This window comes from Marmota marmota, unplaced genomic scaffold, assembly GCF_001458135.2.
Source record: "Marmota marmota marmota unplaced genomic scaffold, marMar, whole genome shotgun sequence".
In the NCBI taxonomy this organism is placed as follows: Eukaryota; Metazoa; Chordata; class Mammalia; order Rodentia; family Sciuridae; genus Marmota; species Marmota marmota.
The window spans coordinates 10,281,063-10,308,335 of NW_025999905.1; the positions used below are offsets into that span (position 1 = coordinate 10,281,063).

The 27,273-nt window shown below is 36.4% G+C and overlaps 1 protein-coding gene across 1 annotated transcript in view; it reads left to right on the forward strand.

Moving 5' to 3' along the window:
* The window catches only part of Hdac9 (histone deacetylase 9), an 863,294-nt gene that overhangs the window by 28,227 nt on the left and 807,794 nt on the right, over positions 1 to 27,273 (forward strand). The window lies entirely within an intron of this gene.

Consider the following 27,273-nt stretch of genomic DNA (forward strand, 5'->3'; position numbering starts at 1 on the left):
TTTTTTTCCTTTTTTTTTTTTTTTTTTTTTCATCTTTAAGATGAGAGGATTTTCTATCCTTTATCAGAAGTTCATAGTGGTGTATTTGGGTGGGGGTAGTCAGTGGGGAGGAAATAGGGGATTTGGAGATTTTCAAAAAGTTTGAGGTATTATGCTTAAATGTAATATTTTTGGCAAAAATCTGTAGTCATAAGCAGTGTGGGTGAAATACAAAGTGTATATTTAGACTTTAGTGTTGCTCATACATATGCATTGTTTTTAGATTAAGAATGAGAGCTTTTAGTTTTTGCTTCTCTTTGTATCTTTCAAAAGCAATTTGATTTGCTCTTCTCTTGGGCATGATGGTGATTTGTAGAGCCTGCTGGTTGTTGAGAAATTGAAGACTCTTTGTGGGTACTTAAGGATGAGAGTTTACTTCCATGCTGGCAGTAAAGTAGATTTTGGGTATTTTGAACTTAAAGCATAATAGGAGATACAGAGATGTGAGAAAGGCCAAATTGTCCTGTGGGGAGAAAAGTGTGGAGAGCCACACAAGGATACTGTGTTTTATTTACATCTCTGGTCACTGATAAATCTCACTTTTGGAATAAAGCCTAACACAGAGATTACTGGAGTGTTAAGAGATGGGGAACATTAATTTACATTATTTTATTTGAAAACTTATATTTTATGAATGGAAAGAGTGCTTTAGGGAAATTGACAAGACTCCCTCCTCTAAATTTTAAATTTTTGCTGAAACTGAGTTTTGAATAGTGTATTTTGGGACTCGCACACTGAAAAATAGAGACAGTTGCCCTGAGCAGGGCGTACTTGCCCCTGGAATCTTCTGTGTACAGAGTCGGGTTTTCTCAGGTGGAAAATCATGGTGGCTGCTTCAGTTTCTTTGTGCAGTGATTGGAACCTAAAGCAAAGGTACCTTTGATTTTCCTGGTGTTCCCTCTGTCTGTTGGTAGATTTAGCAAAGGGAGAAGGGGCAGGACGTGTAGCTAATACAGCAAGAGTAAGGCAAGCACCACAAGAAAATGCACTGATATTATTTATAGAGGAATTCAAAACAGCTTTTAATCAACATCCAGAAATTGAATAATTTAAGGGAGCAATACACAGAGATGTGCTCAGTGTGGCAGTCAAGTTAACCAAAAGAATGAATTCCAGCTTTTCAAAGTTGATTTCAAAGCATTAAGAACACTGGGGTCTAACTAACCCCTTACTGTCTTATACTAAAGCTGTCGCCATTATTTTTACAGACATTTACTAATGTTTGCAATTTGTATTTAAAGGAGAAAAAGTTATTATACTATTGAGAGTAGTTTTAGGTATTCTGAAACTTATCAGTTCCCATAAAAAGATGAGTTCTTGAGAAAAAAAGGAGATTTCTATATCAGATAAACCCTGATTTGAATTGCAATTGTTAATTTGTGTTTCTTTTTCACCCTTTTATGAAATGAAGCTATTCCTGTGTTTCTTCAACATGCCAATTCCCCAGAAGCCAACTTCAAGATCCATGGCTTCAGTAGAATTTAAATACAAGTTACAATAATTATAGTATTGAAAAGCCCTCATAGCATTCAATCATGGTGCTTTATTTAAGGTGGGGAGAGATGATAACTCATTTTCACAGCATTTGAAAGATTATGCCAGAATTGACTTTGTTTAGAGACCTTATGCACATTTACCAGTAGAATAAACTCTGGCTGTCAGTTAGTGTGTAGGTTGGTGAGAATTTTGATATGTTGTATAAGGGCAGTATTCCGGGGGGGGGGGGAAGAGGATAGAAAGTAATAGAACCAACACTGAGTGTTTGCTAGTTTTCAGGCATAGCGTTGGGGGAATGCTATGGTGTGTAAATATCGCAATGTCTCTGGGCCTCTACATGATATTATTTTCATTTTGCAGTTAAGAAAAGAGAGACAAAAATCAAGAAATTGACCTTAGCTTAGTGTGGTGGTATAGGCCTGTAGTCCTGCCTGCTTGGGAGGCTAAGGTGGGAGGTCCCTTGAGTCCATAAGTTTGAGACCAGCTTGGGCAGCATAGTGATCAGGTGCAGGAGATCACAACCCACTTTTATCCAGAGCCATTTTATCCAAAATGGCAAAGGAACATTTATCAATTAATGCCAGGAATCTAAATGTGATTTTTTTGTAGCTAATAACTCCATTTCATCTCTGTGTATTTTAAATATAAATAAATATGCAACCCCCCAATTTAAAATAGGTTGTATTCAAAAGTTCATTGGGAACAGAGTTGTTTGGAGTTTGAAACATTTTTCCATAGTAACAATGTTAGGTTTCCAGGCCAACCCACAAAAGCCTATTTAAACCATATTGTATAATTTCTGCTCTAAAACCATCATGGGGCCCACACAACATATATAATAATATTTCTATTGGGAAAATGCATTTAGAGTTTAGCTTGGTAAAGACTAGAACTTTCCTGTGGATAGAACTGGACATTTTAGAATCCTCCTCCTATTTGGCAAAGAGAATTCATGCTTTTTCCCTAAGATGCTACCTATGGTTCCCATGACCTGGGCAGAGACTTTAAGATGGTGGAGGCTAAGTCAGGGACTGGGCGTCTTCCAAGGGTCGATTTATTACTCAACATGCTTTTGGCAACGAGCAAGAGACTACTTAACTTGAATAGGAGAGTTTATTCTCTCATCCAAAACATGTACAACAGGCTGCTCAGCACTGGATAATTTAACAGTTCAACAAAGTTGGTTCTAGGTTAAGTTCTTTGAAATCTTCACAGTCTCATGGTTATAAGATGTCCACTATAGCCACAGGCACAGTCTCCCATAACAACCTTCAAAAGGTGATAGAAGAAGGAGTAGTTTCTTTTTCTTATTAAATAGGAAAGTGCTTCCCAAAATGCTCCCTGCTGCAGATTTCCCTTTTTATACCATTGGCCAGAACTCTGAGTCACAGGCCTGCCCCAAACCCATCATGGCCACTGAGATTCAGATTGTTGGAAGTGGCTGAATCCAAGTTTTAGACGAGTCATCAGTATCTTATGGAGTAGGCAGATGGCTTCCTTCTCTGAGCATGTTGCAGAGCTAATTTAGAGAACTTTTGACAAAAAAGAAGGTGGACTATCCGGTGAAGGTTATCTAAGTCTTTCACACTGTCACCCAGGAGTGATGGCCTGGGGCAAGGGCAAGCTTATAAAATCTGAGTTTTTGTTTTAGCTTTCCAACCAGCAGTGTGACCTTGAAAAAATGGAGTGATTTAGACTTCAGTTTCTATAAAATAAGGATTCCAGTTTCTTTAAAATAAGGAGGTGGGCTAGATTTTATGGAGCACCTACTTTGTTACAGGCAATACTATAATTTAGGCACAGAGTTACAACAGTGAATCTTCAGCAGCCCTTTCCCACTCTCTTGTTTCTGTGTAATTCCCCGGGAGAAATGTGGTCCTGGTAAAGCTGTGGTCCTGGAGATTGGGTAGGGATGGTGTGCACAGGTAAGACCTCCTGGTAGTGTAACTCTGTAGGAGTTTTTTGGTCTTGGCCTACTCATATCACTTTCTTTCTTTGGAGAATCCAAGAGATTGATCTGGTCCATATGTCCTGCTCCTAGGTGTTGTTTCTGACAAGGTTTTTATCTCTCTGAGATTGTCCATTCTACAACAACATACAAACTCACTGCCTTTTTCTCATTCTTCTGCTTCCAAAAGGAACAGATAACCTGACTGAGGTTTTCTTTTTCTTTTTTCTTCTTTTTTTAATATTGTTATCAGCCAAGGAAATAGATGGTGGTAGTGTTTGGGAGCTTTTTCACTTTCTCTGAATGTTTTCCTCTGATCCGTAGAAAAAGATAAAATAATAGTGATTTCTTGAGTCCAGAATACTGAAGTAAGATCTACTGATATTTTTAAGAAATTGTGAGATTTGATGAGGTAGGAGAAAGGTGTGTTGGAGAGATCGATCGGTGGCTGAGAGCAACTGCAGAACCACCTGGGAAGGGTTGCAGTATGGGTGTGGAGGAGGATCAAGGACTGGAAAAGGGAAGGGCCTGTGAAGGCAGATATCACAGATTTGTGGGGGCTGTGAGGGAAGGGTGGTGGGTGGGGTGGGGATGGATGGCAAAGAAATCCTCTGTTGGGAAGATAGGGGAGATAACCCGAGTTTCTAAGATTTTCTGGAATGTCAATTTTTCAAGAAAGGGTATGTATATAGGTCAAATGCAGCAACTAGATGATAAATACGGTTTGTTTCTTAAGCAATGATGGAATCAATTCCAAAGTACCATAGTGATTTTAATTTCTCTGGTTTGGAAACCTTTTGAGACAGATACCCAGTATAAGTTTGTGTTATCTATTTACCTGTCCATCTCCGGGGTCAGCAAGAGGGTATGAGAAAGTAAATATTTTGGGCTTTCTGGGCCATGTGATCTGTGTTACAAGCATTCTGGTCTTGTAGCAGAAAAGCATCTGCAATAATAGCTCAGCCAGTGGGCATGGCTGTGTTCCAGTAACCCTCATCTATGGACAACTTCCTTGTGTTTCCTTCAGGTCCATATGATTTTCATGTGCCATGAAATATCTTTCTTTTAAAATATTTTTTCCCCAAGCATTTAAAAACGTGAAGACCACTCTTGTGGGCTGTGTAAAAACAGTCCCGTGGGCTATAGTTGGTTGACTCTGGGGTCTGTCCGTGATCATGTTTTCTTGTCTGTCTACGTAACTATGTCTTCTTTCTCTTTTTCATCTATGAGCAAGAGTCTGATTCTGCAAAATGTTATACAAGGAATTCTTTCTTATTCAGAAAGTCAACTGCTCTAACTACTTATAAAGGAGGTAGAGTGGCTGACTTATTAGACTTTTAGTATTGATTCACTTCCGATGTCAGTGGTTGAACTTGTACAAGCTTTAAATATTATCATTATTTTTCAAAATACTATGTTTAGCATTCTTGTAACCAATTTAGAGTAATTCCCTTGCAAAAGATCCTTAAGGAAGTACCTTACATGTACTAATAAATTACCTGGGATCTTGTTAAGACTTGAAAACCACTGGTGTATGATAGTATTGGGTCAGTTTTTGCATCCTGAATAGGGTACTTGTTTTTTCTGAGTCTGACAGGCAAGACTTGGATAGCTGTATATTACTGTTTATGAGCCTTATCCTTTACTGCAAATCAAGTGTTTATTCCACTCTTGAACTTAATTAGCAGCTAAGAGCTTTGTGCTTTGTATTTTAAGGAAGCATGTGATTTGTTCATTAGTTCAAAAGCAGATTAATTATTATATCTTTAGTCACCATCTGTAAACACATCTATATTGGTGAGTTCTCTCCTGCTGAGTTACCTTGAAATGCCCTGTGGTGTTTTATTAGCTTTCAATTCTGTGTTTATTACAGTTGGCTGGAGATTTTTCAATTTAGTTTATTGGCCACAGAAAGTCCAATCTTTCTGTGGAAATTACCAATTTCTGAGGGTGAGGGGTTTATTAGTGATGACTATCAATTTGCTTTTAACACTCTCTCTAAATCAACTTGTGTTTTCTCTTTGGGTGAAAGATAGTGGTGGATTGATTATAAAGTGAAGTTTTAAGCAACCTATGTATTGCCTGGGCTCAAGGAGAAACCATTGGGATTAAAATGAGTAATCTGCATAAAAAAAGTGGCTTTCTAGTCCAGGTTCACCCCAGACAAAATTACATAAGGTTACATAAGGGCAAGAGAGTTAGTAGGTATTGATGCATAGACATTTAAGTATTACCTACTTTTAATCCTGCACCAACACTTTCAGGTTCCAGGTGGCTTTCAGAGGATTTAAAGAATTTGCATAAGGTCAGTAATGGAGTTGGTAAATGAATCAAAGTTGCATGGTGTGACTCATGAATTTGTTCTCCTTGCCACCAGTGTTTAGTTTGCCAGATAAATTACAGGAAAATCAGTTAAATTTGAATTTTATATTATCAACAAATTGAACTCAGGGGCTGTGAACCACTGAGCCTCATCCCCATCCCTAATTTGTATATTATTTAGAGACAGGGTCTCACTGAGTTGCTTAGTGCCTCACTGGCTGAGGCCGGCTTTGAACTTGCAATCCTCCTGCCTCAGCCTTCTGAGCCACTGGGATTACAGGCATATGTCACTGTGCCCAACTTCTTAGTATTTAAGTATGTTCCAAATATTAATAGATCATACCCATACTCCAAAATTATCAAAAATAAAAACAAAGTTATCTTCCTTCCTTCTTTCTTTATTTCTTGTTCTTTATCTGAAATTTAAATTTAACTGGGTATTCTGTATTATTATTGTCACTTGCTGAATCTGGCAGCCCTAGTAGTGTGCCTGCCTCCTCTCTCCTCTGCCTGCCCAGGGCTTTTGGCTTTGGTTTATTAACCTCATTTGCTGCTTCTTTAGTTTGAAGTTTACCTGCTCAGGACCATTAACTGAGGACCTTATTTTCTCTGATTCTCAAAGTGTCCAGTGACTAATCTGATAAAGTGATGAGGATTAGCTTGTTTATCAGTGCTAATGGCTTCATGCATTATTTCTTCCAGGTTACATATTCATTTAGCCTGAGCTGCTGCAGTTAATGCTTTAATGCAGAGTACAGAAGCCATAATTTCAGATCCCCTGCAAAGAAAGTGAAGAGTTTTGAAACCATTCTTTCAGTTATTCTGATAGTGTGTTTGTTCTCATAGAACCTTAATTCATGACTTTCACTATATTTTTAATCTCACCTAAGTTTTGATTATTTTAATTGTTATTATTATTGCCTTGATTCTTGTGTGCTTCACAAATTATGAAGATAATTTTGGTGCACTTTTAAAAACAAGTTGTTATGAAGTGTTTTTTTTTTTTTTTGTATTGGGAATTTAACCCAGGGATGCTTAACCACTGAGCCACATCCCTTTTTATTTTTTATTTTGAGCCAGGGTCTTGCTAAGTTGCTTAGGGACTTAGGGACTAAATTGCTGAAACTGGCCTTGAACTTTCTATCCTCCTGCTTCAGCCTCCAGAGTTGCTGGGGTTATAGATGTGTGCTGCCACACCTGGCTACATAGTACTTATTAAAAATCTTGTTGAAATAATTCTTAATTTTTTTTCACTTTTAGTAAGAAGTATAATACTATTACCAAAAAAAAAGTGTCTTGAGCAATTGGAATTCAGTGGGTGAAGTCAGAGTTCTCAGTGTCTACATAGCCATATATCAAGGTGGTGGCACCTAGAAGCCTCTCAGTGAAAGGAATTCAAACCAGCACAGCACATATTCTACCAAGACTATAGGAAACTTGTATATTTACCAAAAATTCTCAGAGACAGGGCTGGAGAACCACTAGGTGTATGAGGAGGTTAGTTTTATTATCTAGTTACTATAAGGAATTTAATGGGGTTCCAGACTCTTTTTTGGACCACTAAGCAGAAATAGTGTGCTGTTAGCTATAATATGGATCAACTCATTTCTTCTTATCTGTGAAATAAAGTGGGGGTGGGACTGGGAGGTCTCTGAGGTCTTTATTACTTTGTTTCTGGCTCCAGCAGGTTTGAGAAGCCCCACGCCATGGGAAGCTGTTTCAGAACTACTTTTCAGAAGCTTAGCATAGCTGAGTAATTACAACAACTATCTCAACTGTATGCAGATCCCTTGTGATAAGAACAGTGGATCTGGGAAGGCTGTCCTTAGGGTCTCTGCTGGCCATGGTGCACTTAGAGTTGACTACAGTAGTAGTCACAGGGTTGAATGGCATGTTTTACCTAAGTGATGGATGTTAGGTAGAAGATCTACCTAATGGGTCTTTAATTGTGCCAGGTCTCTTTATTCCTTATCATTAATGCATCTGAATATTGATTCTCTTCCCCTGCCTTGTCCCCCCTCCCAAGCCCTTCTCTTATCCCTTTTTTTCCCTCCCCTTTCCCTCATTCCCATCTTTCCTTTTCTTCCCTCTTTGCCATTTTTTAAAATTGTGTTTTAGCTGTAGTTGGGCACAACACCTTTATTTTATTTATTTATTTTTATGTGGTGCTGAGGATCGAACCCAGGGCCTTGCACATGCTAGGCAAGTGCTCTACCACTGAGCTACAACCCCCTTGCCATTTTAATAGGATAAAATAAAGTCTTTCAGGAAATCCAAAAATGACATAGTTGTATTGCTTTATATGAATTTTCAGAGCTTTTTAACAGTAAAGAAAAGAAGACACAAGCCTTGATCCTTTCAAATACACTGAAGGGACTGATGTTGTAATGGGAGCAAGAAGACTCGGATTTGAATCCCATGCCCTCTTCTTAGTTACTATTGAATATTGCAGAAGTCATAACTATATTTCTTTATATTTAAAATGTATGTTGAATACTCCTTATTGCACTCTCAGGGTTTTGTTATCACAAATTTTACTGGAAAGTATTTTTTAAATTGGTATATACTGTATGATATGTCAAACGTTTATCGAAAAGTATTTTTACATGATATATACTATACACACGACTTCACATACCTAGATAGACTTGTTTTCTTTCTTCTGTCTGTAATTCCAGAGTTCTTATAACATGCCTGACTCTCATGCTAGACATTAATTTCATTGAGGAAATGATTTCATTTTATTCATCTTTTTAACCCCAATTAATAGCTTTATTAATGAATAGGCAGTTAATTTGTATTGTATCAATGTATCTGAAGGAATGGACATGTAAATTTAGCTTTTATTTGACCTATGATTCTGTCCAGTTTTAATATTAAAACATAAGGAATACAAGATATTTTATTTTATTATAGTATTTGATTAAATGCCTTACTTTTTGTTTATTCATTTTTTGCATATTCAGTTGTTTGTAACTTGTGAAGTGTTTCAGGACATTGTTTGTGGTGTCCACTCATTCATTCTTAATGCACTCATTTATCCAACAAATACTTTCTCTATAAATTTTCCCCGAATTGTGGTAGGCACAAAACAGACATAGTTCCTGCTATCAAGAAGCATGCAGTCAGGGCAGGAGAAGGGAATAAAAAGAGTAAACACAAACAAATATGTAATTAAAGGTAAGTGTTATGAAGGAAAACATCAGGGTTCAAATGAGAAGGAATAAGTAACCTACTCTGCATTGTATATATTTTAACTCTTGAGGAAGTAGCATTTAAGCTAAGAGAGCTCTACTCTAGAGGGTAGGTAGTATCCAGCTAAGTAAAATCAAACCAAATCAAAACAAAATAAAACAACCAATGTCAGGTGGAGTAAATGTGTTACATGGTTTCTGTCAAGTTTCCCAAGTAGGAAAGAGCCATGTAGTCTCGGAGAATTGAAAGATGTGAGTGAGGGTTAGTGGCATGAGGGGAGGAGATGCTATTCCTAGTGCCCCATTCCTCACTTTTTAAATTTCCTTACTAAATTTCTCCCTTGCATTTGCTTCTCTTGGTGTTCTATTTTCCAACATATGCTTCTTTTTTTTTGGTGGCAGCTTTATTGAGATATCATTTACATACCATATACTTCACCCATTTAAAGCATACAATTCAATGGTCTTTAGTACATTCACAGAGTTGTGCAAGCATCACCACAATCAATTTTGGAACGTTTTCATCACCTGGATCCCTCCATCCCCCCAAACCCCAGGCAACACCTAGTCTATATTTTCCCTTTATGGAGTTATCTATTCTGGCCATTTCAAATACATGGAACCATACAGTAAGTTCATTTGCTTCTCACTCTTTGCTCCCAGTTATGGGCTTGTTTTTGCCTTTAGTGTGCCAACTTGTTCCAGTGCTGATATTTTTCTCTTTTTTTTTCTCCATATCATCATCACACCCAAATTTAGAACAGTTTCCATATTGCTAAATGCAGTAGTAAAACTCATACTGTGAAAAGTTGTCTTTCTTGTTACTCTTTATTGTTTAGTGTTTAGAAATCTTCACCGAATACTCTTTGATATTCTTTTGTTGATGACTGAAATCTGATCTCTCTCACTTAAAAGAGTTAGGAATCTTGAATGAGACTCTGAACTGTAATGGACACTTAGCACACAACTTTCATGCCTCTCCAAACAAGAAGAAAATTTGGAAGAGAATTATGGTTTGCATCTCCTGTGTCCTCAAAGTCCATTTGTTGAAGAATTGATTGCCAGCTTGTGGCACTACTGGGAGGTGATGCCACTTGGAGGTAAGGTAATGCCACTTGGAGGTGAGGTGAAGGTCATTAGAGGTGTGCTCTTGAAGGATTTGTTAGTACCTTGGCCCCTTCCCCTTTCTCTATTTGTTTCTAATCTGCCTTGAGGTGAACAGGCCTCCTTCTCTGCCATGTGTTGCCTGCCATGATCTTCTGTCTTGCCACAAGCCCAAAGCAAAGGGGCTAGGTGATGATGGACTAAAACCTCTGAAACCATGAACCAGAATGAACCTTGCCTCCTTTAAGTTGATTTATCTCAAGTGTTTTGTCATAGTGATGGATAGCTAACACAGTGTGCATTTTGAAGTTTTAGGTGGTGTGCATAAAGAATATATACTAACCCAAATGTATTTCCATGATTTTTAAAGATGGAATCACTGCTTTAAAAATAAAACAATGAAAAGTTTGTGCTCAATACTTATATTAGGAACTTAATAAGTACTGATTGATTGAGAGCTATTAGCACTACTTGATTGCTTGTTATATATCAAGATTCTGCTGAAAAATCAGAATGGGTATAGTTTAGTAGCTAGTTTAATAGCACTAATCAGAATTTCTCAATTTCTGGGAAATTAGAAGATTGCTTCTTTCCTATGTATGAATAAAATTGAGGTATTAATCTTTATTTTAATAAAATTATATTGATACATTATAATTATGCATAATATATAATAGTGGGGTTTATTAAGCCATATTTATCCATGCCTATAATGTAATTTGATCAATCTCATTCTCAGTAACTTCCTTTTCTCTCCCCACCTCCCTCCCCTGATTCATTTGCTCCACCTTTCTGATCTCTCTTTTGTTATTATTATTTCAATTAGTGACTTCATTTAATTTTTTTGGTGGGTGTACTGGGGATTGAACTCAGGGGCACTCAACTACTGAGCCACATCCCCAGCCCTATTTTCTATTTTATTTAAAGACAAGGTCTCACTGAGTTGCTTAGCACTTCACCGGTACTTAAAAGAGGTAGGAATCTTGAATGAGACAGGCCGGCTGTGAACTCTTGGTTCTCCTGCCTCAGCCTCCTGAGCTGCTGGGATTATGGGCATGTGTTACTGTGCCCAACTGATTTTTTTTTAATTTTTTATTGTTGGTTGTTCAAAACATTACATATTTCTTGATATATCATATTTCACACTTTGATTCAAGTGGGTTATGAACTCCCATTTTTACCCCATATACAGATTGCAGAATCACATCAGTTACACATCCATTGATTTACATATTGCCGTACTAGTGTCTGTTGTGTTCTGCTGCCTTTCCTATCCTCTACTATCCCCCCTCCCCTCCCCTCCCCTCCCCTCTTCTCTCTCTACCCCTCTACTGTCATTCATTTCTCCCCCTTGTATTATTTTTCCCTTTCCCCTCACTTCCTCTTGTATGTACTTTTGTATAACCCTGAGGGTCTCCTTCCATNTGAATGGAGTGGTTGTCCTCATTTCCATTTCAGAGGATTTGTCGCTGATATACAGGAATGCCTTTGATTTATGCGTGTTGATTTTATATCCTGCCACTTTGCTGAATTCATTTATTAGCTCTAATACCAACTGATTTTTGACTAGACCATTTGTCTAGTGGAGTGGGGATAGACTGTATACTATTGAATCGCCTTCTGCAGTGAATGCAGAGGAGTCGGTGTTTTCCTGGGCCAAAGTGTTACTGCCCCTCTCCCCTCACCAAAGAAAGAAAGAAACTCCTACATACAAGCAAGGGAGGAGAGTAAGAGAAAACCTTGATACTATAAGGCAGTGAGGGGCTTAATTCTAGAAAGGACTTTAGACCAGTGTAAATCAGCTTTGCATCACTGTGACCAAAATACCTGACCATAACAACTTTGAGGAGGAAAAGTTTATTTGGGGCTCAGGTTTCAGAGGTTTCAGTCCCTGGTGGGCCAACTCCATTGCTCTGGACCTGAGATGAGCCAGAACATCATTACAGAAGGACTTGGTGAGGAAAGCATCCAAGCTCATGGCAACCAGGAAACAGAGAAGGAGTGAACACAGGGATCCAGGGATAGGATATAATCCCCAAGAGCGTGCCACCAGTGGCCTACTTCTAGTCATATCCTCCGTGCCTAAGGTACCTTCAGTCATCCATTCAAATGGTTAATCCACCAAGTGAGTTAATCTAATGATTTGGTTATAGCTCTTACCATCTAATCATTTCATCTCTGAACATTCCTGCATTGCCATTTGAGCTTTGCAGGAGACCCCTTATATCTAAGACCCATTCCTCAAAGAAAGCAGATGAGGTAGGCTATCATGCTTGCTTATCTTTGTTCTTTGCAAAACTCTGAACATTAAAAAAATCAAAAAATTATGGTTGCAATGACTGATGATTGGAGACACAATTTACAGACATCCCCTGCCCCAATTTGTTTTAGAGAAAAAAAAGGTTGACGTCAAGTATTTAAGTGCTATTTTAGCTAATGGTAGCAGATAGATTATGGAGAATCACTTACTTGTTCTTTGGCCCAGGTGGTAATTACAGACTTAGAGAAATAAGAGTTGAATGTGTTCCATTCTCTAACACCTTCACACGCCTCTTTCGAAAAATCTTTATTGCGTGTTCATTTGTTTCCCTCCCTTTGCTCCCAAGTCACAGCAATTAAGGGCTTTTTCTTGCCTTTGGTGTGCCAATGTGTCCCAGTGACGTTATTTCTTTTTTCTTCAGACAATTAGTGGCTTCCAAAATCCACAACAGTCAAATTGCTAACTACTGAAATAAAAGAGAGAACTACATTCAAGGTGTTTAGAAACTCTCATAAAATTTGTAGTAATATGAGGAATAATAGGTAAAATATTTTGTCATATCTGAATATATTCCAAAGTAGTGATTGAGGTTTTTAGCCTACTCTTTTGGGGAATCAAAAAAATTAGTATTTCTTTTTGAATTAAGTGGAAGAAATGAATCATTAAAAAAAAAAAAAGACAACATGTTTCTTTCAAGTAACATTATTCAGAAAATAGCATAGATACATTAAATGACCTTGGCTGAGTTCTCTGGACCTGTGTGAGCTTAATTTTACTATCTATAAAATAAAGAGTTTGGCCTAAATTGGTCTCTAGCAAGGTGTGGGGTAGGGGGAGGAGGGGGAATGGGGGGAGCAGGGGTCAGGCAAGGTTGACAGAGAGGAACAGCCTTTTCAGATAGAGTTGTTTACATCAGTATTCAAGTGTGCCCTGCTCCTCCTCCCTTGAGTAAGGTGACTTCGTTTTTGGTTTGATTTGGTTTTTGTGTAGCACTCCAAGGTTAATAGTTTTTAAAGTAACTCTCAGAATTAAATCAGCTGTCTACGAATTTTGGGTCCTGGCCTAACTGTGGGTCCTCTGGCCTCTAATGTGATGAAACTGCTCACCATGGCAACCCTTGATGCCCGTGGTCTTGTTAAGGAAAGCAAATCTTTGTTCATCCTTCTCCTTCCCACCCCAGCCCACCATTCTTAGCTTCTGTCACAAATCGCATTATAAATGAATAACAGAAACGCAGAACTATGAATTCTGGTTCAAAACAGAATACATTCTATCAAAATTGCCTATCACATGTCAATAGAAGACAGAATTAATCACAGAAAATAGTTATAGTTTTTGGACATATTATAACCTCGTAATATATTTAGAGAAATTCATTCCTCTTATCACCCTCGTAAGGAGGGGAAAAAAAAAATCTCCTGAGATTTTAGTTAAGCAGTGGTGATATTCTAAATGACATGAGGAGACTTGTCAAATATCCATGACTTAAACTGGAAACAGCATGACTTCTTGTCATTTTAGAGACACTTAGGAGCTAAGTCTGGTAGCTTTGGCATCAGCTTATTTTTAGCAGTGTGATATCTGTTTTTTTCTGGTTATTATCCCTGGGCTCAATTTCACAATTAAGGGTTACATGTGTTATTCAGCAGATATGAACATTTTTACTTAGCCAACTATACGTGAACACTTTTTAAAATGACTTCATAGGCTTAGTTTATGTTGGTTGTTTTGCATTTAAAATGGCACTTGAGACAGATAACCAAAGTATAAAATGAAAAATGATTTTTATAGAAAAAAAGGGAAAGCAACATGTTTCTGTAAATGCTTTCATGTCACTTACTCTGAGAAAAACCATTTGACTATTGGAAGTTGCTATGGGCAGCCTACAACATTTCTGTGACATTATATTTTGCTTTCTTGTTTGCTTGCCTGAAATTGTTCTTTAAAAGATTGCTATACCTACATATTTATGTGTCTGTATACATCTGTGTACATCACTATCTGACTACCCCTGCATTTGTCTATGTATTTTTCTTTAATGTCTGAATGCCACTTCTTAGGCAGGGCCAATAGAGTGAAACTTACTTTGGATTATAATATTCACCTTCCTGGAATTGGTCCATTAAAACCATTGTGGAAGTTTCCTGGAAATTTGCTGATTCCTTGGCATCATAATGTTCTCTCTGTGTGTGTGCTGTGGGACTGCTTTAAAGTTCAAGTATCTTTAGTAAAAGGCTTGGTATTTCAGGGACTAAATTCTCTGTGGCTGAATAATACCAACTAGACCTGCTTTATTTCTAATTCTGCTGGGTAGCATATTATTTTTCATTAATGTCATGGTATATATTAATTAAAAAGTGTTACTAAAGGACTGCTAAGGAAAGAAATGAGTCTTTGGGTGACCATATAAACTCCTTTAAAACACTGATGGATCAAGACCAATGGAGCTAGTGGTTAATTTCCACCATTAGCTGTACTTATACCTGCCATAATCAAAATTCATGGATTGAATATAGCTTAGAGATTCTCATGCATGACCCTATTTGAAATTGCATATGAATCTTTAAAGGTGGAAATTAGTTACAGGGAGTACTTAAAAGGAAAAAAAGCTCAATTGTCAGTTATCAATATAGTGAACATTATTGCTTATTCTTAAGCTCTGTGTGTCAGATTTATGCTTCTGGTTGTCACCCTCCTCTCCATGCCCAACTCTGCTCTCACCCCAATAATTTTTAACTGAAAGTAAAAATATTCTTCTCTCTTTATTTGCTACATTAGAAATTTCAGAGGGAATTTTGTTCATCCTGGGAGAAGAGAATCAGGCCAGTTTTGAGAACCTAAAAATAAAGCTATGCAAAATTGTTTTCAGAGTGGAATTCATTGGCATTTGTTTTTATGCATGACAACCCCTTAGAATATAGTATTGAATAAAACTATGATTCTGACTTTAACAATTTTTGTGTAGTCAATTTAAGAATATTGACTATAGATTTTCTTACTTTTAAACAGATTTAATTTCAATCCCTGTTGCATGATAGTGATAGTAGCAATGATACTGACAGCAATAATATTTATTGAGTTCATAATACATGCCAGAGTGTGTGCTAAATTACTTATTATATCTGTTTTCTCTTTAAATTCTCCTAACTGCCTTTTTAAGTGAATAGAATTTGCCTCATTTAAAATGTAACAAGGTGGAAAATGTCTCATCGGTTTGACAAAAATAAGAAAGAAAATACTCTTTACAAGAAAATTGTATTTATTTATTTTTTCTTTTCTCTCTCTTTTCTTTTTTTTGCTCATGTTAGGGATTAAACCCAGATCCTCACTGTGCTGGGGCAAGGGCTCTACCATTGATCTACACCCTCAGCTACCAAATATACACTTTTTTTTTTTTAACTGGGACTCAAACCCAGAAGTGCTCTACTATTGAGCTACATTACATAGTTGGCCCTTTTAAATCATTTTTATTTTTAGACAGGGTCTCACTTGGTAGTCAGGCTGGTTTGGGTGTTGCGATCCTCCAGCTTTCTAAGTTGCTGAGATTACAGGCTTGTGTCACTGTGTGCCCTGTTCTTTGCAAAAGTTTCTTTCTTTCTTTTTAATAAATGTTTATGGTTTAAGCTGCCTGGTATATGGCATTCTGTTGAACAACCTGGATTGACCAACACAGTCTACTCTTTTTTTTTTCCAATTTTTAGTTGTAGATGCATAATACCTTTGTTTTATTTATTTATGTGGTGCTGAGGCTTGAACCCAGTGCCCCACACATGTGAGGCAAGTGCTCTACCACTGAGCCACAACCCCAGCCCAAAAGTTTTAATAGTGGTTTTGAGGAGACTGTGAACTCCTGATTCACTGCAAGCCTTCCTGTCTCTGTCTCCTTTTAAGGGACATGAGCACAGAAATTTGGGCTTTTGGCACAAGTAGATGCAGTACTAAAGAGAGCTCCAGAAGCAGAGAATGTGGCAGGCTACAATCTCCCAGGAACTGATAGAAAAAGAGATAATATTGCTTTGAACTTGCAGCAGTCACTGAATTAAGGGATCCAGTCTATTTTGTTATGAATCTTGATTGGCAGGGAAATGCTCAGGGACATCTTTCATATTATGGATTAAGAAATTGAGGGAGAAAAAAAAAAAAGAAATTGAGGATAAGTGCTTGCTTAAAATTACTCTGCAATGAGTCTGGTATGAAAATCCAGGCCTCTCTTAATACATGCCTGATTTTCTTTGTTATACTTTGTTTACTCTCTAAAATAATGATTACTAGCATGAGACAGTAGAGTTCCAACAAATAAATGTTATGATAATTTTCATGTTTACTAGCAGTTCTAATAATCTCCCATTTATAAACTTGGTAATCATTTGTCTTAAAAATTTTTAAATGCTGTATTTTAGAGAATGCAAAGTATGTTTACAAATACTAAATATTTAATTTTAAGGACTAGCATCATCATATTATTACTACTTGGAATTTTTAGAATATTTAATTTTTAATTTTATCATGTCACCAAGCTATTTTTTTTTATTTTTATTTTTGATATAAGGCCTTCCTAAGTTGCTTAGGTCCTTGCTAAATTGCTGAGGCTGGCTTTGAACTTGTAGTTTGCTTGCCTCAGCCTTCCCAGCTGCTGGGATTACAGACATGCTCCACCACACCCAGCTTTCAACAAGCTATTAATTTTTTCTGAGAATCAGGAAGAAGTAAATTGGCAGGTTTTATGAACTATTTTGCTCATAATTCTAATCCTTGAAACCCATGAATGTCACCTTGTATGACCAAAAAGGATTTTGCAGATATGATTAAAGTTAGGAGTTGAAATGGGGAGATTATTTTGGTTATTCTGTACTATGCAGGTGGGGCCTAAATGCAATCACACATATCTTTATAAAGGAGGCACAGGTATATTTGACACATATAGGATTGGAGGAAAAGGCAAGGTGGCCACCAAGGCAAAGATTGGAGTGATTACAGCTGCCAGAAGCTGGAAGCTTTGAGGAATAGATTCTCCCCTAGAGCTTCCACAGAGAGTGTGGCCTGTCAACACTGAAATATCAGCCCAGTGAAACAGATACACAGGACCTCCGGCCTCCAAGACTGAAAGCATTAAAATAATGCAAAAGCTCTAAATTCTGTTGTTTTAATGCTTTGAATTTGTGGTAATTTGTTACAGCAACTCTGGAAACTTTATAACGCCACACCTTCTTAGAGATCTTAGAGAAGTCTAAGATCTCTCCCAAGGTCAGTTCATGAAAAAAAATCAAAGGCTGCATGTATGGCTGTTTCCCCCAAAGCCAGGACACTCATTGCCTAGGCAAAATTTACACAGTGCTAAATGAACTGTCTAAATACCCAGGAGTGCTTTCACCTGGGGAAAAAAAGGTCTTTGATGGAAAACCAGAGGTAGCAGATCAGTCCCCTGCATGGGGACTCTTGGCAACATGGACGTGGCCTCTGTACTCTGGGCAAGGACAGAATTTGAGTAAAGAAGAGATTAAAAGAGTATGGATTTCATTATATTTTTTAATAATTGAAATAACAATATATGGGCTATTTTTTAGGGTTGTCTCTTTGAGCCCAACAAAATAATAAAATTAATAAAATATACCATCCTAAAAAATTTCTGTTATTTGTGGACTAGATTCAGATATTATCCCATCTCTTACTCCTTATTCTAATTTATGTAAACAAAATTAGGAAATTGCAATAACATTTTGTATGTATGAGAAATTGTTAGTAATTATGTTTAGATGATTGATTATTAGCTGTGCAAATAAACAGAACTTTTTATAAGTTATTGCTTGGTATATGAAACTTTGAAAAATAAAATTAATCTTTCTCTTTCCTGAACCAAGGACTTTAACCTACATGCTTATACCATTGTGTGTGTATGTGTGTGTGTATGAGTATACATACGCACACATGCACATTTCTTGTTTTTTCCTTAAAATTCTTTAACAACAAAATCTCAGCTTAGAAACAAATATGGTCTGTTGACACTGTATTTAATTTGAAGGCCCCTGATATTTTGAATGGGAAACCAAAAATTTTAATTTGAGTGACTACAATAAAATTTTATTTCCTGTCCCTTCATCAAGCTAAAGTTCTCATTGAGCAGCATTTTTCTTTAGAATAAGTCAGCCACTATGAAAACAACCTTCTTCAGCTGGTGAGAAGTTGTGTGCCCTGATTAGCAAGGAAGCCAAACGAGGCTTCAAGCATTTTAAAATTGAACTGAGGGCCCTGCTGGAGCACAGCTTCTGTTGTTCAGTAATGAGGATTTTGCAGAGTCCTTTCAAAAGTCAACTGTATTGTTCCCTTGCTAGTTTCTGTACATCCGAGTGAGGTGATTATGGTTTCTTAAAAAGCACTTGCAGGACGGTAGAAAAGTTATTTATTTGAAAAAAGATTTTTTTTAACTGTCAGGTGATAAATTTTAAAATCTTGAACATTAGAGAGCACCTTAGCAAAGGGTTTAAAATTATCTGAAAATCCTGCCTTTGATCCAAGGTGCATGGAGTCTAAAAACTCATCAGTGCCTATAGGCAGGGCTCTGCTTCCTGAGCTGCTGTCTGAGCAGGAAATCTTGCATAGTAAATACTTTAAAACTTTGGTATTCAGTAAGGGATATATTAAGTCTAGAGGAGTCCAAACATCTCTGAATAAATAGGGCAAATTTTCATGATGCCAAGGCACTTGTATGGACACTAAGACAGCCTCATTCATCATATAAAACCTTAAATTGCTGGAGCATTTGGAGCTCATTGGTATGCCTGATGCAATATCTACAGCACTCTCAAGAGTAGTTTAGACTGGGGGAGGGACTGGGTCTCATTTTTTTACCATTCCCCATTTCCATATATCCCTTCTTAGTTTTTTGTACTATTTCATTATTGCCAACTATAGTTTTCATCCTGCTCTAAGATAGAATTCACTGGAACATTTATTTCATAAACTTTCAACACTGGGTAAGCAGTGTTTAGAACAAAGGGAACAAATACTTGATGGGATCTAGAGCACACTATTAGTTCCCTGAATCGTAATTTCCCTCCACAAATCCTTGATTCTTATTTTATTGAACTGACCCCTGTTCTTATTGTCTTAGGACTTAAAAAAACAAACAAACAAAAAAAAACCCTCTAAATCCTAATTAAGCAAAAAAGTCCTCTATCTGAAGAATTCCATCCTCACATTGCTCTGGGTATGTGAGTTATTCTTAGGTGTCTTAGAGAAGTTGCAGTAAGGCTACAAGGAGCCTGTGGCTCTAAGCATCTCTCCTCCTTTCTCCACTCTCTGTACACACACTTAAGAAGATACAGAAGGGATTAGATGTGTTTTAATTTGGTCCAAAAGAGTAGCTTAACTTAGCCCAGTAAAATACTATCCTTAAAATATAAGGTTCTTCAAAATTATTAGGGGGAGAGCAGTGCCCTGGGAAATTCCTCACTTACTCTTCCATACTCCCACCTGCATTCTTATTCCCTTCCTTTTATTGAATAGGTATTTGAAGATGAGATGTCCTGGTGTCTTCACTGCCATACTTACTATACAGTTATTACTGGGATAAGGTCAGCCTCACTACATAGAACTCTGTCGTTAATTCTGCTTTGAGCAGAAGGGACAACTAGTCATTCGGTTTGCCCTTTCAAGAATGAGTTCATCTCAGGCCAGTCTGATGGCCTCTCAGCTCACTCTTGCGCAGGCCCTTCATCATTGGTGGCTCATGGGGCTGCAGACTTTTACTTTCACTGAGTGAAACTCATTCATCTGCCTCTAGAGGGTTTGACAGCTCAAGAGTATTCTGCTTCATGTTCATATCTTCTGACTATACCTCTCCTTGCTCTTGAGTGTGTAGAGTAAACCCACAGGAGCAGATATTGCACCAAGCTGAGAGTCTTCTTCCTTTACAGCTATTATAATAGCAGCATTTACAGAATCCCTCAGCTTAAAGGTAGATTAAGTTCCACCAGGGTCCTTCAGTTCCACTCTTTGTGTCACACAGGTTTTAGATCTTCTTAGATCTAAAATACCTGATGACCTGAAATACCTAATCCTACCCCCTACCACTTTTTTGCTCAAATGTAAGTGACATGAGGGTATGCACTTAGGCCTTTTGTTGAATGATTAAATTTCTGTAGTGGTATTTTTTCATTTTGTAGCAAAGACTAGTAACAATTCTTTCTAAAACCTGAAAAAATTTTTTTTCAAAGAAATCAGGAAATGCTGAGATTCTAGTTGTTAGTCCTTCCCATATAACTGGTTGTGTTAAGACATTTCTGAGAAAGTTCTGTGTGTATAATGCTGTGGCCAGTCTGTTTATGAAGATGGCAAGTTTCACAAGAAGTTCTGATTATTGGCAAAGATGATGACAGAATCTGTTTAAATTAGCATATCAAGATTTTTTTTTTGGTATTGAAAATTGAACCCACAGGTGCTTAGCTACTGAGCAACAATCCACAGCCCTTTTTGTAAATGAAACAATATTTTTATTTAGAGAGAGGGACTCACTGAATTGCTTAGGGCCTCACTAAGTTGCTGAGGCTGGCTTTGAACTCATGATCCTCTTGCCTCAGCCTTCTGAGCTGCTGGGATTACAGGTATGTGCCACTGCACCTAGCCCATGCCAAGATTTTTAAATGTGCAAGTAAAATAAATTGATGCTATAATTAAATATAAATTAAATGCAACTTAACTTATAGGAAGCGACTGCCCCTTTTATTTTACCACTTAATTTGGTGCAGAGTGTGATGTACATACCCTCACAGTAGGCTTTATATAAAAATTCTTTGGTATGTAGCAGCTAATCTAATTAGAAGAATTAAAAGCCCAAGTTGACATGATAACTTATTCTTACGTGCAGATTTTAGGTCGATTTTGTTAGAATAGTCATGAAGTTATGTGGACTATTTATCATATGCCAGGCGTTAATTTGTGGCTTCTGTGAATTAGACATCATCTTTGCTTTCATGGAATTTGTAGTCTGGTGGTAGGAGACATACTCAACAAGAAGGAGTGAAAAACAAGATACTTTCATATAGAGATAAATAATTTCAAGTAGTAAATATGGGTGATGTGATAGTATTGGGTACACCCACATGTCATTTAAATTGACTTAATTGATAAGGACTGTGCTGTGTCAGGTCAAAGTATTACCCAGGCAGAATGCCAGTCATACAGTAAGTTAGCGTCAATTTATATTGACAGCTGTACATATTTGTGGGCTAAAAATATTAGGGTTAAAGCCTTATGTCAATGAGCAAAGGATATTTAATTAAGCTTTGAAGGAAACTTGGTATTATTCAGATATTTGAATTACTATATGACATAATGAAGAGTTTCTAGATCACCCCAGAAGACTGGTTGAATTTAATCAATAAATAGAAGTTTCAGAGAGATATATTTTAACTTAATACAGAGAGCATTTGTTGAATGTTTATAGTTTACCCATCAATAGAATGGATGTGGTGAATCTTTGATAGGGAATGTGTTCAGGTACAAGTAATTTGTCAGAGGTGAGTGGAGAATTTTCTCTAAAGAAGGGAGAAGTAGCCTAGATAGTTTTAAAGATTCCTATTATGTTAATTTTAGGGAGAGAAGTAGCCTAGGCAGTATCAGAGATCCTTGTTGTGTTAAGTTTAGGGAGCATGACTTAGGAGGAATAGAAGTAAGTACCCTGGGAAGAGACAGTCTTAGAGCAGGAAGACCCTTCTGAAGAGATGTGTGGAAAGAGAGAGGACATTTCTCCAGAGAAGGACTTGGCTGAATGTTGATTTAGCAGCAAAGGAGTCTTCATGCTGATTGGTTAAATAGAAAGAAGAGAAAAAGATCAAAGGAAAGGCTTTTCCTGAGGAAGAAGTACTTCATCCATGTTCTGGAAAGTTGAGTGCAGGAATGTGCTACATAAATGCAGAGTGTCAGATGAAGTGCTAAGCTTTGAATACAGGTTAACCTCTGGCTGGGTGTTCCTAACATTACTATGTTCTGGGTGACAGTTCTTAGTCCAATTGTACCTTGATAGCATTTACACATTAATTGCAATAGTATTCTTATCTTTCATTTTAGGCATTAGTATGGCAAGCCTTCATGTTTAATATTCAGAGTTGCTGGTTGAAGCATCAAATTATTTGAACTCAGGATTGGCTCAGTCAGGAAAACAACAAAGGAACATGTTTTTATTCATAGCTGCTATTATTGCCTTTTACATTGTGGTTGGCATTTTGGCAGCACAGGTATTAAATTGTTTACTACCCAGAACTAAATATAATTAACTTAGTTTTCTCAGGCTTTAAAGAAAGGGACCTTGGCTTGTAAAGCAATTAAGCTTTATTTGAATAACAATGTGTTGCAATAAAATGCTTTTGAATTTATCCAAGTCATATATTTAACGTATATGTTATTCTTAGGTTCTTCTTGTGTTTATTTTTTCTTCTAGCAAAAATAATTGAGTTTCGCTATTTGAAGTTATTAATGCTTCCTAGAGAAAGAGTTACAGTTTTCTAGTTCAAGAGAAAAGCAGTCAAAGTGGAAAACCCCTTCATTTTTAATATTTTCCTAGAACAGCACAATCATTTCCTAATCCTTACATAATGCGCTAGGGGATTTAGACAGACATTATCATTTAAAAAAGAGAAAAATGGGGAATTTTGAAATGATTTTTAGAGGTACAAGTAATAAGGAAAACAATACTAAACCATAAAAATAAATTTAAAATTTTCCCTCAGTGTTTTTGTGTCTCTTAGTAGGTTTATTAATCCTTATTGATGGAAGGTTGACAAGGATATGTAGAATATTATTTTGCCTAATTAACAACTTATTGAAACACTATTGTTTCTAAATGAGCCATGTTACTTTTTTATCTGAAAGGTGGCAGTATATTTACTGTGGTCCAATGTATAAATATCCACTTGCAAATAAACCCCTTCATACATGGGTGTGCCTCTTAGAAGACGTGCAGAAAAGGTTCTCCTGATGTGTATTATTTCTTGACTCTTCAGACTTAGGATGAAATTACTTAAAATAAAAGGAAAAATAAAAATCTGCTTGTTTCAGTGTACATTTGTAAGGTTACCGAAATTGGACTAAATATTGATATTTGTTTTTTGGTATTTTTGTCTTTTAATTGGCAAGTTAATAGGGATACTTCCTTGGGTGAGATCATTTTCTGTGAACTTGGGAAGAATCAGTTTGCTTGTTTGCCAGTGGACACATTGGAAAAATACATCACTTGAGTGTGTTGTTTATCTTTTATTATGAAATATTTCAGTAATTTATAAAATATGAATAATAAAGAGTCATCTATTAATCATGTACTCTTGTCAAATCTTTACGTTTTGTTTTGTTTACCTCAGGACTGTTCTTTCTTTCTTTCCTGGAAATAAAGCGTTTATAATGCATTTGAGGCATTCTGTGTACAATTCATTCATTCTTAGAGTTAGCTACTCTCCTGAGTGTGGTATTTATAATTCTCATTCACTTATTTATTATTTCAACTATAAAATACTTACCAATAAATATGTCATTTTGTATGATTTTACACAGTATATTATACAGATCTTTTAGTTTATTTTTCATTTATGTACCATAAGTACTGAGATGTATCTCTCTCTCTCTCTCTCTCTCTCTCTCTCTCTATATATATATATATATATATATATATATATATATATATATGACTAAGCCCTGGTTATTATTACTATGTGTGTTCTTTTTATGTGAACACAGTCTCCATACATCCCTTCCCTTTTCTTGGACATTTGCACTGATTCCAGAGTTTCTGTTCTAAAGAGCCTCACTATGAACCCTGTTTTTGTTTTTGTTTTCCCATGAATACACATGAGAAAATTTCCTCAGGAATAGAATTTCTGGGTTGTTTCTTAATTTTCTATGACTGCTAAATCAACTTTCTACAATTGTGCTCACTTCAAACAATACAAACGTTTTCTTTTGTAGTTCTGTGGAGTAGAAACCTGGCATGGCTTTCACTGGGCTAATGTCATGGTGTTGGCAGGGCTGTTTCTTCTTGAACCTTTGTGAGAGAACTCATTTCCTTGCCTTTTCTAGCTTCTACAGAGTGCCAACATGCCTTGGATTATGGCCTCCTCCTGCTTAATACCAACAACACTGTGTCTCTCCAACTATTATCCCATGCTCACATCTCCACCCGATTCTCTTTTCCTGCGTCCCCCTTCCACTTTTAAGAATTCTTGTGCATGGCCAACCCAAATAATCCAGGATAATATCACAATGTTAAAGTCATTTTTATCACCAACCTTAATTCCATCTGCAAACTTTGCCATGTAAGGAAACATATTTACAAATTCTGGAGATTAGGTCATGAACATCTTGAGGGACCATTATTCTTCCTACCACAGGACATAGATTATTATATACCATCTGCTTGACTAGATAGTCTTAAGTTGCTATTCTAAGTGGTGTGTGCACATAATACTCTCTGAAAGTGTATTAGAATTTCAGTTGTTCTTCATCCTTGCCAACACGAGGATTATAAAACTTTAAAATGTTATCCAGTCAGATGGGTGTGATTCGATATCTCATTGAGCAGCTTTTCATATAATTATTGGCTGCAGAAGTTTTCATTTTTGTTCATTACAATTCCTTTCCTTTTCCTATTTTTAAATTGTTCTTGCTTGTATGTTTTTGTTTGTTTAGTTTTCTTACTCATTTAGATGTGTTCTTTAAATAATTCCATTACTAATTTTTTGTTGGTTATTTGGATTGCAATACTTTACCCCCAGTTTGATTTAACTTTGCACTTTCAAGGCTTCTTTTTTTGCACAAAGATTTTTAGTTTCAAAGTTGACAAATTCTGTCACTTCCTGCTTGAAGTCATAAGATAATCCCTTTATTCTTTAAATGTTTGCATAATGCAGTAGATGATACAATTTAATAATTTCCTTTGTATCTAGATACATATATGTCTCCGTTTTGGGAACTATAGTAGTAATTAAAATCTGAACTGAGAACTGTATCATTTAAAAATTGATGGGTTTATAAAATGTTGTTGCTGAGAAGAACTTGACAGATCACATAAGATCTGAAACTAATATCTAGAAAGACAGGGAGCAACAATTCTGGAAGTACTTGTATTGACACAGTGAATTGTATACCATTGTATTCTATTATCCTCATTGCCTCAGGAGCCTGCTTTACCTTAAAGAAAAGTTTTATAGTAGTAGCAGATCAATTAACTTTTGGATTGAGTAAAATAATGAATGTTGATTTACATTTATAGAAATAAAACATATACATGTTAGAAATTTTCACAAGAATATAATCAGTTTGTTCCTAAATATCTAAAATAAACAAATAAGTGAATGAAAAAGTCGTTTCAAAAGCAAGTAATAGTTGATTACTGTGATCATAACTGTTTTTCATTCTTCAGTGATGAGAATGGAATTATAGAAACAAAAGCTAACTATCAGTTTTGTTGAGAATCACCTATTTTCCCTAAAGTGCATATTTCCTTTTGGTAGGCGTCTGTTATAAACATACCTCTATTGTGGGCCAGGTCCTGAGAGGGAAACTTTAGAGAAGAGCCACAATTTTTCCATCTGCATCATGAACTGTACCACACATTGCCCCTGCTCCAACTCAATAAATAGGTTCTGTTTTCCCAATATAACTCTATTATCAGACCCTTTAAGCTCAGGGATAAAGTGCATTTTTTTAATGCCCAAAATAAGTGTCTCAAGATTTTTTCACTTTTTTTTTCCTTAAGGAAGTATTGCAAAGAAACTTAAGAGTGAGTGACAGTTGACAAAGATGTGGTTGCCCGGCAACTGGCAATTTAAATAACTAGGAGCTGATATGATTTACCAACCTGATAAACAGCAAGGACTTTAATATACTCTGAAGGACTGCTACAGATGTTGCATTGAGCTATTTATATTTGTTGATCTGTCTAGATCTATTTTAATATATGCATAGATATATGCAGATTTTTTTTTTCCTGCAGAAGTGAAATATGAAAGCAAAGACTATATCTCTTCCCCTATGTGACATTAATGGAAGTTGCCTGCAATAATAAAAAATTGTTTTAGCTTTCTTGTTTGTATACAGATTCTCAGTTTCAAAGGAAGCTTTTTCACACAGAGGGAATAAATGTCCTGAAGATTCAGTGCTGATTTTGTTTGGAGTTCTAATACTGTATTTATAATCAGCAATTGTTGCTACCTTATTTTTGCAGGTTTTTTAATTTGAAACTTTTCTCCATTTGTTGCTCTTGATTCTTCACAGAAATAATGAGGTTTAACAGGATTATTTCTGAGTGAGTTAGCTTAATTGACTAGCCTATTTTACTAATGGGATCACCAAGAGGCTTGATGCCCTCATGGGCCAGTTGACTTCCTGGAGTCAGTAAATCTCTTTTTGCAGTCTCCTTGACCCTCAGTGGAAATCGTTCACATGATTCTTCCAAGAGTGACAGAAAAGCTGAAACTCATGCTAAAGTAGAATAGCAATCCAATGAGCGCCCCCTCCTGGCAGGAGGTCAGCACTATCATTTTGTATATAAATAACCTATGGTGTATTTGAGAAACAGTGTGTATAAAATTATTCCATCTTGTTGGGAATGGAATGTGTTACATTAGACAACAACCAGCAATATGCTGTTACTAGCACAGAAAATGAGATAATTATGAGGGTAATTTCAGTATTGAAAATATTTTATGATATGGGGAATACAAAAAGATAATTTTAATAAAAATGATTGAGAGGTACAGATAAATAATTTTAAAATTGTTTTTTGAAATATAGGACTTAGGGAACTTTGGGGCAATGGGCACATTTTGCCAACGATGCATATTTGAACATAAATTAGTGTCTTAAATCTGTATGCTAGCTTTTCCATGGTACAGTCTCTTTCTTACACTAATCACAATGAAAAT